At 32.9% G+C, this 10,699-nt stretch overlaps 1 long non-coding RNA gene across 1 annotated transcript; it reads left to right on the forward strand.

Annotated features, from left to right (window-relative positions):
* The first annotated feature begins 1,549 nt into the window (after window positions 1-1,549).
* Window positions 1,550-6,088, forward strand: LOC115958323. Its single transcript, XR_004084505.1, has 3 exons — window positions 1,550-1,831; window positions 4,736-4,825; window positions 5,695-6,088. It is a non-coding gene; the product is annotated as an uncharacterized LOC115958323 (long non-coding RNA).
* Window positions 6,089-10,699: the final 4,611 nt, after the last annotated feature.

The following is a 10,699-nucleotide window of genomic DNA, read 5'->3' on the forward strand; positions in this document are numbered from 1 at the left end:
TATGAGGCGGTGCATTTTAGTGGTTCGTGTAGCATCACACTAAAATGAGCGGTCCTGGGTGTACACTATACTTTAACTACGCATGTGCTGACGTACGTAAAATGAAAGAGTTTATTTCATTAAGAAAAGTAAGTGCCACACCTCACCACATTGTGGAGTTGTTGTTGGTGGAGGGGTATTGGTGCGTGTAAGAACACTCCTCTACCAACTACAATTTGGTATATGTGCGAGTTGTGGTATTAGAACTATAATAATTATTCTTTCATTAAAAAGTAATGTTAGAATTTAGGATTACAATTTTTGCCATAATTCACTCACGTGTCCTATCATTTTCCTTTAGCAAAAATTTTAGCGATAACTACCATGCACCATTGGGGTGATGGTCACACTACAATTATAAGTACTTGTAGAGTATCGGGGGAAGGGCTGAGATTTCAAATCTCTAGGAGGAAGTTTCATACACATATATACTTAAATTAAGTTAGGGTAAAATTTCTATTTTGTATTAAAAAAAAAATTAGTGCTACTACAAAATGTACAACTTTTGTTACAACTTTGGCTAACTGTGATTGGTAGAAAAAAAAATGATTATGTAAAAGTGACAAACAACTAATTACAATTTGCACATAAAAGAGTTGTGGCAAAAATTATGAGTTTGTTTGTAGTAGTAGAACTCTTATTTCATGCTAAAAGTTTTAACTTTTAAATATTTAATATTTAATTTGGATATTTTCTTTATACAAAAGGGTTTAATTTGGATATAATTTAGAAATTAACAAAACTTATTATAAAAAATATATGAACAATTCACCTATGAACAAAAAATTCATTAAAAAACTAAAATTTTTTGCTTCTAAACAAATTAGAAGAATAGATTTTATGTAAAAATTATATATTATTTAATTAAATTTAAGTATATAAAAGGTCTTAATTTAAACATATAAAGCATCAATCCCTTGAGCCACCCAGGCGTGAAATGCCTTACTTAAACTTAGTGCAAAGAGAGGCTTTGCATGTTAACCATGACATGACATTTATTTTCTGCTTCACAACCTCTCTTTTGTAGGGGTTAGCAGGAATGCCTACTTGACCATTCTTCTTAGCACTTCCTGTGTGCATTTAAGAATGTTCTCACTACAACAAACTTGAGTTTTTTCAACATGTTTTTATCCGCGGTCACTAAAAAATGTTGATAAAAGTTTTAATTATCTACAATTATACACAACCATTGAGTAAAGGAAGGTAATTCACATACTTATTTCCACATTTAGCATTACTGTTAAAATAAGTGTTAAAAAAAACATAAATAGGGAAAAATTTTATTAACAGTTGGATGAATGCGAAAAAAAAGAAGAAATGTTCTATCAACGGGTTGGATGAAAGTGGAAAAAATAAATGAAATGTTTTATCGACGTGTTGGATGAATGTGGAAAAACTAAATGAAATGTTTTATCACCGGTTTGATGAATGTGGAAAAAATAAATAAAATGTTTTATCAACGGTTTGATGAATGTGGAAAATATAAATGAAATATTGGTGAAAATGTTTAAAATAAAGAACACGGAGCTTATTATAAAGTTTTATATGATAGCTCTCTCTTTCTTGCGCCCTCGCTCTCTCTCGTAGCTTACATCTCTCTCGTAATCAAAAGCAAATTACCGAAGAGCAAAAAGCGAAGAGCTATATTGTTGAGTTCTGGAGTTCATTCGTTCAGTATTATTGCTGAATTCTTAGGGTTTTGTAGAATCTCACTCACTCCCTTTCTCTTTCTAACTCACTCTCTCGGTGTCTTCAACATGAGCAAATCAGACTAGCGTCCAGATCTGAAGAAGTAATTTCTCATTCTCTCTCATCTGCAATTTGTTTTAGGGTTTCAATTTCAATTTCATTGTTTTTACAAACTAGATTCTAATTTGTTTTTGAATTTTTGTTGTTTTTGCAAACAAATATATGGACAATAAGCTCCAGAGTACATTCCTATTACCCTCCATGAATGCTCTGCCTTGTATTTCTTTTTATTATTTATTTATTTTATATTTTGCAGTTTTGCTCTCTTTGATTTGTGAGAAAAATTAGGCAAATGAAGGAAAATAGGTTATCTTCTTAATTATTCATAGATATTGAATTAATGGAAATTAAAAAAAATAAAAATCTAGCAGTTAAAACTAATGTAGCTGTATAGTTGCAGATTTGGAGCTAAAAATGCTTATTAGAGCTTACAACTTAGTATTCAAGCTTTTAGGTTCCTATTTTGTTCCTCACTGTTTTAATATATATATATATATATATATTTTAAACTGTAGCCATTGCATTCATAATAAGTTACTCTGATTTTATGGTTTCATTGTGAAATATTGTAGTGATGACTACTTTTTTTTTAAAAAAAAAAAAAAAATTATAAAATCAAGAATTGTACTGATTTTTTGGGATTACATTCCCTGGTGTGTTTATGGGACCATGTCCCAGAGGTTTTGGTTTCACCAATGTTGGTTGGTTGTTGGTTTCTGACTAATCTTTAAACTAATCTGTTTGAATTGATTTGGTTGAAGAAATTTCCCTTCAAGGAGTAAGTACTAGACAAAATTAGAGGCTGATGAAGCTTGATGATAAAGTGAGTTTCTTGACAAATAAAACTCTAAGAAGAGAAGAAAGGGGAGAAGAGGGCTCAAATAATTCCCCTTAACTAATCTACGGAAAAGAGGGTTCAAATCCTCCCCTTTGTAAACTAGTTTGGGCTGCATCAATGTATTATGTTTGGATTTAGAGAAATGCTACAATGTTTAATGGAAGAATCTTGTTAGAAGAGGCTCTAATGCAACAAATCAAAAATTATGTGAGGTTGTGTGCAAGTAGTTGCAAAGCAGTGACCAATTCACATTGTTTTAGGGTCTTATGTAGTAAGTGGAACATTTATTTCTTTGTTTTGAGTGCTAGTACAAGTTAAGGGTTGGTGTCTGACTTCTAACCCTGTGTTGTTGGAGTCTCAGGTTTCTTCTATTGAGAATTGGTGTTTATATTTCTAGTTTGATTTGTTGATTAATAATATCACTTATTCATTAGAAAAACTAAGGGTGGAAACATCATCAAGGTGAAAAATGAACTTATTAGTCTGATTTTCATTCTTTTTGTTGGAAACTTATGGAACCTATGGTATTTCCAGCATCTACACATTTAACAACAAGATTTAAAACTCACTACAACTAGGTTTGATTATCAAAACATTATTTTCTCCATTTCATATTCTTTTTGTCTATAACTTACTTTGCTTAACCATGTTGTTCGTCATTGCTTTGATGAACAACAAGTTATAATTTGTTTCTTCTTTGGGAACAGTGTAGGGAAAATTTGACCTTAAATAACTTTTTTGTAATATATTATAATTGCTTTGTGAAGTATAAGCTACATGTTAACTCATGATATCATAGTCACCATTTGAATTTTTGTTTTATATTATAACTGATTTAAATTATGAGGTCAAGATTTGGTTATGAGTAATTATTGGAAAGCATTTTCCTGTGACATTGTTTTCTTTATTGGTGTCCCCTTTGCCTTTCCCCCACATCACATCATTGTATGCCTTCTTGGTTATATAGGAAAAAGTGGTAGAAAATGGAAGTTTCCTACGTAACAATTCACTGTAATATTTGACATATTTGCATTTCCTGTGTTCTCTAATGCAATTGACATGGAATGGATGATGAAGCTCCAACCATCCATTTTTGTTGCGATGAAATGAAAGTGTCCTATGACAACATGTTTCATCCATATTGTAGCAATTACCTCAATGGATAATAATGATCAAATCATGATCACCAATGAGTTTTAGCTCAAAGGGTACCTGCCCCATAAAAAAATGGTGGAGGGTAAGAACCCAACTTGGCCAAAGTATTAGCACATTGGTTAGCTTTCCTAAATACATGATGGTGTTCAATTTGGAGTAGTAAGTTCCTAAAATCAAAGTGTAAGGAATCCATCAATAGGTTAGTGGCATTGTTATTTGTTAGCTAGCTAATTAGGCATTTTGCATCAAGCTCTTTGTTAAAGTCACTAGAAGTCCTTGGTTTTAGCCTCAATCAAGGATCCTTTGTCCCCTCCAGTCAACTAGCATTTGGCCTATATATGTTGTCCATCTATGTACAAAAATACACATGTAACAATATACAAATTAAGTATTCATACACATCTGTTCTCTCTCTTTCAATAGTTTCCTATATTGTTGCCTTTCCTCTGCACCCTAAAGCATTATTCTTGTATTTTGACCACGCTATTGTCAATGTTTTATGGCTTGTAGTATTTTGCACTTTTTGGTAGTTGCCTTTCTATTTTTAGAGATTTTGTACTTAATTGTTCAATAGTTTTAGTTGGTCTGTAATCATTTCAACTTAAGACAAATTTTTGCCTATTTATTGCACCCTAAGGGAATAATACAATCTTAAATAAACTATACAAAAGAATATAAATTTTTATAGCTATTTAAAACATTTCTTTAGTTTTAGCTAGCAAATAAAGAAGTAATTGCTTTATTCTTGCTTGGGTTAAGGTCACCAATGCATATAAATGAGACAAGCACATAGTGATAGACATTGTAAAATAAAAGAAATAGCAAGGAGGAATAAAGAAAATTTTTTGGGTATGGGTTTTCTTTTTCTTTGAGTTAATGTAAACTTAAATTCTGTCATTTTCTTTTGGTTTTCTTTTTCTTTATCTGTTTCCATGCTTCATTATTTTCCTGCAGAGGCTCCTTTGGGAAGCTTGGCAAGATTTAAACCTTATCATCTTGATCATAGTTGTTGTATTGTCATTGGCACTTGGAATTAAAACAGAGGTGAGTTTGGTGTTTTTTTTTATAGATCATTTTCATCGTGAGTGTCAATTCATGGCATTTGTTTTTTGAACCATCCTTATTTAGGTTCTAGACTGTTGTGATTTATATTTCATATCATGTGGAGTATGACAGTGTCTCTAAACAAAGAAAAGTCAGGTTGATCTAAGATAAATTATTCTCCAGAAACCTTGGTATTTTTTTGAGCCAATTCAACTTCATTTACATTATCAATATTTGTAGTGCACTGATTCTCTTACCCCCACTAACTTGCTCATTGTGTGTGAAGCCTGATCTTTTGTGTTATTTATATTAAGTGACTTGCTCATTTTGTGTGAAGCTTTACCTATTATGGTAGTTAAACAATAAATTGTGGAGGTTTATTTTATTGTGTACTGAGCTTGATTAATATCTTCTTTTTGTTTTGCCTTTGGCTTATCTTAATTTTGTACACCTTACATGTTTGGTGTGAATTAATTAGGGGCTTCAAAATAGTTAATTAGTACAATTTACTTCCAAGCCAAATTTCAGATTCTGTTGAACTAGGATAAGCCATTTGAGCCAGCTCAATCTGATAATTCTTCCTAAATTTACCAATTAGTTTAGTTTGTTAATCATTTATCATTCATAATTTTATTCATTTGCTATTGAATTTGATAATGATACAAAAATTTTAAATAGATTGGTCCATGAAAGAATCATCCTTAAATTGTGTTGGATATCTCTATCAAAAAGCATGTATTATTGGTGTTTGGTCTGTCTATACTCTTAATTTCAATTTTTTACCTTTGGGCCTTGACTTTTTGATCCACAATTAATAAAATTTAGATAGCTCCCCACTTAAGTCTTACCCAATTTTATGTGGTTTACAGGTTGTTCTTGATGCACACAATGGTGTAATATCTATAATGAAACCTGGAGCAAATTGGGTGGATATGCACTTGTTAGAGTGGATGTATGTGTTTTATGGAGTAAGGAAAATATGGGAGGAGGGATGGGGTGTCCTCTATGGGGAAGTACATGAAGAAAGGATGCATCATATTTTTTTCAATGATACTAGCTTTTGTCATGGGCCTGGCCTTCTTTGTTGGGAAGTGGCACTTCTCCATATATCTGATAGTTGAGGATAATTGATGGAGCACAATGGGTTTCGATTTTTTTTTTCTTTTAATTAGCCATTTTGAAAACTTGGAACTATTTGAATACTTGAAAATTAGATTGGTGCTTTAGTTTTTATATGAGAATGGAGTTTAATTTGAAATTGCACAATTGTGTTTATGTTTATATTTTGAATTAGGTTATTAAATTTTGATCATGTGAAGGACTGAATCCAAATTTGTTTATTTATTTATTAAAAAAAAAAAATTATTTCAACGGTTTCAAACTGTTGAAATTTATCTCAAGATAACGTGTTTCAACGGTTTTTAATAATATTTCGATGTTTAATAACTGTTGATAAAGGTGAATCACACTTTTTGACGGTCACATAGGCTGTAGAAAAAAAGATTTGACATAGTTTTTAGTGGCGGTTCTCAACGGTCACTTAAACTATCGAAAATACTTTTTTCGACAGTTTCTAATACTTTTTTTTGACGGTTTCAACCGTTGAAAATAGCAAACTTTCTTGTAGTGTCTCTCCTGTATTAAAAAAAAAGAAAAAAAGAAGAAAAAAAAGAACGTTCTCTCATGTAGCTGCAGAGCTAATCTCTTTGGCATTTGTCTGGCTAGTGAGAAGGCCAGCAAAAAGCATAAACATGCAAAGGCAAAGAACCATTCCTTTGGAGATAGTATCTGTTTGGGAAATCTAGCTTTTTGCTAAAGTTAGCTTTTTGATGAAAGTGTGCTAAAGTATAAAAAAGTGGGAAAAATTAAGATTTTAAAAAGATGTACATAAAAACTGAGTTTATAAGGTGACGCCAAACAGACTCATAGCCATTATAGGAGATTGGAATTGGACTTCATAAGTAAAATTATCCTAAATATAGGTATGTTTTCGTTAATCTTTGTTGTGGGTGCCACCTAAAATTAACGATTTATTTTTGGATAAGTTGGTAGTTAAGGGAGGGAGAATTTATTATTTTATGCCTATCAATTAAGTTAGATATACCATCACTACAAGAAAAAAATGCATGTTACAACGGGAAAAATCATTACAATAACTACAAAGTCGTTGTAATAAGGTGTTATTGCAATGAAAAAAAAGTTGCTGCGAGCTGTTGTAATAAACCTTGAGGCAATAGGTTTATGCTGTTGGAAAAACTGGTTTTGCATTTCATACAAAACACATAGCAGAAGCAACACAAGAATCTACTTTATTCATGAGAGATAACATATAACCTTGAATTCTAGAACAAAGAAGAGAAAATGTACCTTGGTGCAGTAAAATTAAAAAACAAGACTTGAGAAGACCTTTAATCTTCATCCCAAATCCACATGATGCCCAAGATGAGTGGTCTCTCAATCAATTCTTAAGTACGTTGATTTTCCTTCTTGTAAAAGTGTATTAAAAAAATCTTGTAGAGAAAATTGTTTTTCCCTTCTTTTTAGTCATACATACGTTTTAACTGCCTGGATAGTTACTTTATTTTTATTTAATAATTATTATTAAATAAAAAATGATTATCTAATTGGGTTAGCCTTTTGGGCTAGTCCAATTGAGCTTTAGTGTGTGGCTTGGGGTGGGACTAAAGGGACAAATAAAGTTCTAGCTCTAATAGGTCTCGAGCTTATCTGTTAACTCTTGACATGCCCAAAGTTACCATTAATTATATAACAAGTACCACTATGGAAATACAATTGCACTTTAGGCCATATTAATAAATTATATCCTAAGACTCTAATATGATATCATTTGACACCTCCATGAAATATCCATAGTGAACAAAGTCATAATAAATTGTCACTTTTTAACAACTATTTTATTCCTTGAGTCACCGGTTTAATCTTTTGGTTATTCATATTTATGAAGTCTAATTTCATTATATATAAACTTTAGTCACTCTTTACTAAAGTGGCCGACCCTGATTTACTATTTCCCATTAAACTTATCTTAAGGGGATATTTCGTGTCTCTATAGAAAGAGACTATGGATTCCATACTAAGAATATGTGTCCCCTCAACACTACGTGTAGTTACCTAATATACTGAAGTTTTAACCGTTAAATTAGATCTCACTCTTGATATATCAAAGCAACATACATTTCATGATCGGGTTCACTATCCTCTTAGGATTGAGAGTCTATGAAAATAAAAGCTATGAGATTTATTATTCAGGTGATAGTTGTTAATTGAATAATTAATCTTATAGTGGTCCAGTTCAATGTGTCTTACACAGTTAAGACACATCAACACATCAACTAGAAGTCCCCACATCCATAATCAAGACAAACCATCTTAGTTGACATGTTATAGTTTTCACAGATGAAAATGCCCAATTTCATCATGGACTACGAACTACATTTTTGAGTTTTCAAAGAACTTGTGGTTTATATCTTCTGTAACTAAATCACATACAATACATTTTAAGAACTATGATAATGTCCAATTAGTTCATTTACAAATAGTTTCATATAATTAAATAATTTAATTATTTATAACATGCCAATAAATTGGATTTTAGGGCATAAACCCTAACATATGCAACGCAAGATCTCGTTGCAATAAATTCTACATATTGCAACAAACAGGTTAATGAAGTAACTTTTTAATCATAATAAATAACTTTGTGGCAATGGCTTATTGCTTCAAAGGTTTTGTTTTAATATGTGAAAAATGTCATAACTTATTATAACAAAATTTTTGTTGTAATAATTTATTACAACAAACAACCTTATTGCAAAAGGTTGAGTTATTTATTTATTTATTTTATCACATTAATTTGTCTGTCACCTTGTCTTGCAATATAGACATTATAAGATAATATAAACATTATATTTAAGAACTACAATAACAAATTAAATATACAAATAAAAAAAATGCAAAAGTCAAAGTACTTCATCAAATTAATATGTCCCAAAATACAAATATATACATAACATGTTGAGTTTACGATCAAACACATAGTTTCAAAAGTAAATATATACAAATATATACACAACTTGTGAGAGAAGTTCCTTCCCAAAAGTGATATCCATGTGTGGTGGGCCTTTTTAAGATTGTGGGTTGGGTTGCCTCTTGTCACAATACGGCCCAAAGGTTCTGGGTAGGAGAGTTAGGACTGGTCCAATTGCAACTCACCTCAGACCAGCTTGTGCGCAAACTAAAGCCCCTTTGTTGAAACTTTGGTCGTATGCCCATGGCAGATGAGACTGTTACAAAAGAGTTATGGTAGACATATACAATATGACAACAATAAAGGAAATATATTTGCTGTTAGATAGAATACGTAAAGGGTTCTTAATCAAAATAAAGAAAAAGGATGGCACAACACCAAGAAATACATTATAAATGAAATGGCAAAGGCAAAAGAGAAATAATATTGGTACTTAATCAATATAAGCAAAGAAGGAATGGTTAGTATACCGTGCTCAGTTGCATTACAAAACTAAGACAAAGGAGGGACTCCCTTAATGTGAATAACCTCACAGGTAGATCCTGCTATAGAAATTATCCACTTTGAGAAAACGGGCCTAAATGGCTTGTGCCCAGAAAATCCTTAATCCTTAATAGAGGGTAGGCTTTAAGAGGGAGAGAAGGGGTTAGCCTATTGGTGCATGCCTACCATTCTATTCTCTCTTCGTTTTTCTTCCTTTCTCTTTCTTTTTTCTCCGTTTTGTTACTCTGCTTTTGCACTCTTTTCTTTCTAGTTCTTACTCGTGTGTTATAGTGGTGGCTGTTGTTGTTGTAATGTTGTGAATCTCTCGTTATGATTGTTGCTCTATGTTGATCCCCTTTACTGTGCACAGCAGAGGCTCCTTATATATTGCCTGCCGTGACTAGTTTTTTTACCATTTTACCCCTTAACCAAATTTGGCTGGGTATGGGTGTCCTTCTAGACCACCCACTAGTTTGTCAGCTGTCCAGCCACCAACACTTACCTGTGCTAGCCGTGCCTATTACCAGACAAAGAAAACTATTTTGTTTGCTTATTCACCGTGGCATTCTCATCCGGAACAAGGTGGGCATCCTCTCTCACTATCCCTCATGGCATGCACCTAGTGATTCCAACTCACCCTTCCCTCTTTTCGGTGGTATGTCATCCCAGCAGGACATTTCCCCCAAAAGAGTTTGAGCAGGAACCCTAGAATAGACTCCCCCTTCTCCCCACCGCCAGACCATACCTTTACTTACCTCTGACCCATGACCCACCACTCTTATATTGGCTGGGTACAAGTTGGTGGTGTCTGGGCCTTACGCTTACTCCACTTTCATGTATGTCCAAAGCTTGTCTACTGCTCATGTGTTTGCCATGGTCTGGAGGCTCATCTGTGCATTCTTCCGCTCATCCTTGACCTGTTGTGGTGTGAACTATTTTCTGATCTTCCATTCTTTATGGCTTGCTTCCTTCAAGGGTTGGGCTTTGCTTGATTGTGGGCTTTTCTCTCTTTAGCCCACTCTTTGCTCCCTCCATAAACTTGCAAGCATTCCTACCACACCACTTTGTTATTCTTGTTGTGGTGTTATTTGACCTGTACTTGCTGGGCCTCTTTTGGGCATGCTGTATGCTTTTCTTTCACTTGATTATAGTAACTCATCATTGTCATTGGTATAGACCGCTTCTTCGGAGCTTAAACACCTCATGTATGGGTGGGAGAAGCCTCTCTTGTACAAGATGTCCTTTATTAGAACAAATCATGCTGCTTGGACCTTTAACTTCCTCGCGGCTTCCTTACCGTCTGGTAATGCGCCGTTTTTTAAGTAGGAGACTATTGGTGTGGT

This window comes from Quercus lobata, chromosome 8 (assembly GCF_001633185.2).
Source record: "Quercus lobata isolate SW786 chromosome 8, ValleyOak3.0 Primary Assembly, whole genome shotgun sequence".
NCBI lineage: Eukaryota > Viridiplantae > Streptophyta > Magnoliopsida > Fagales > Fagaceae > Quercus > Quercus lobata.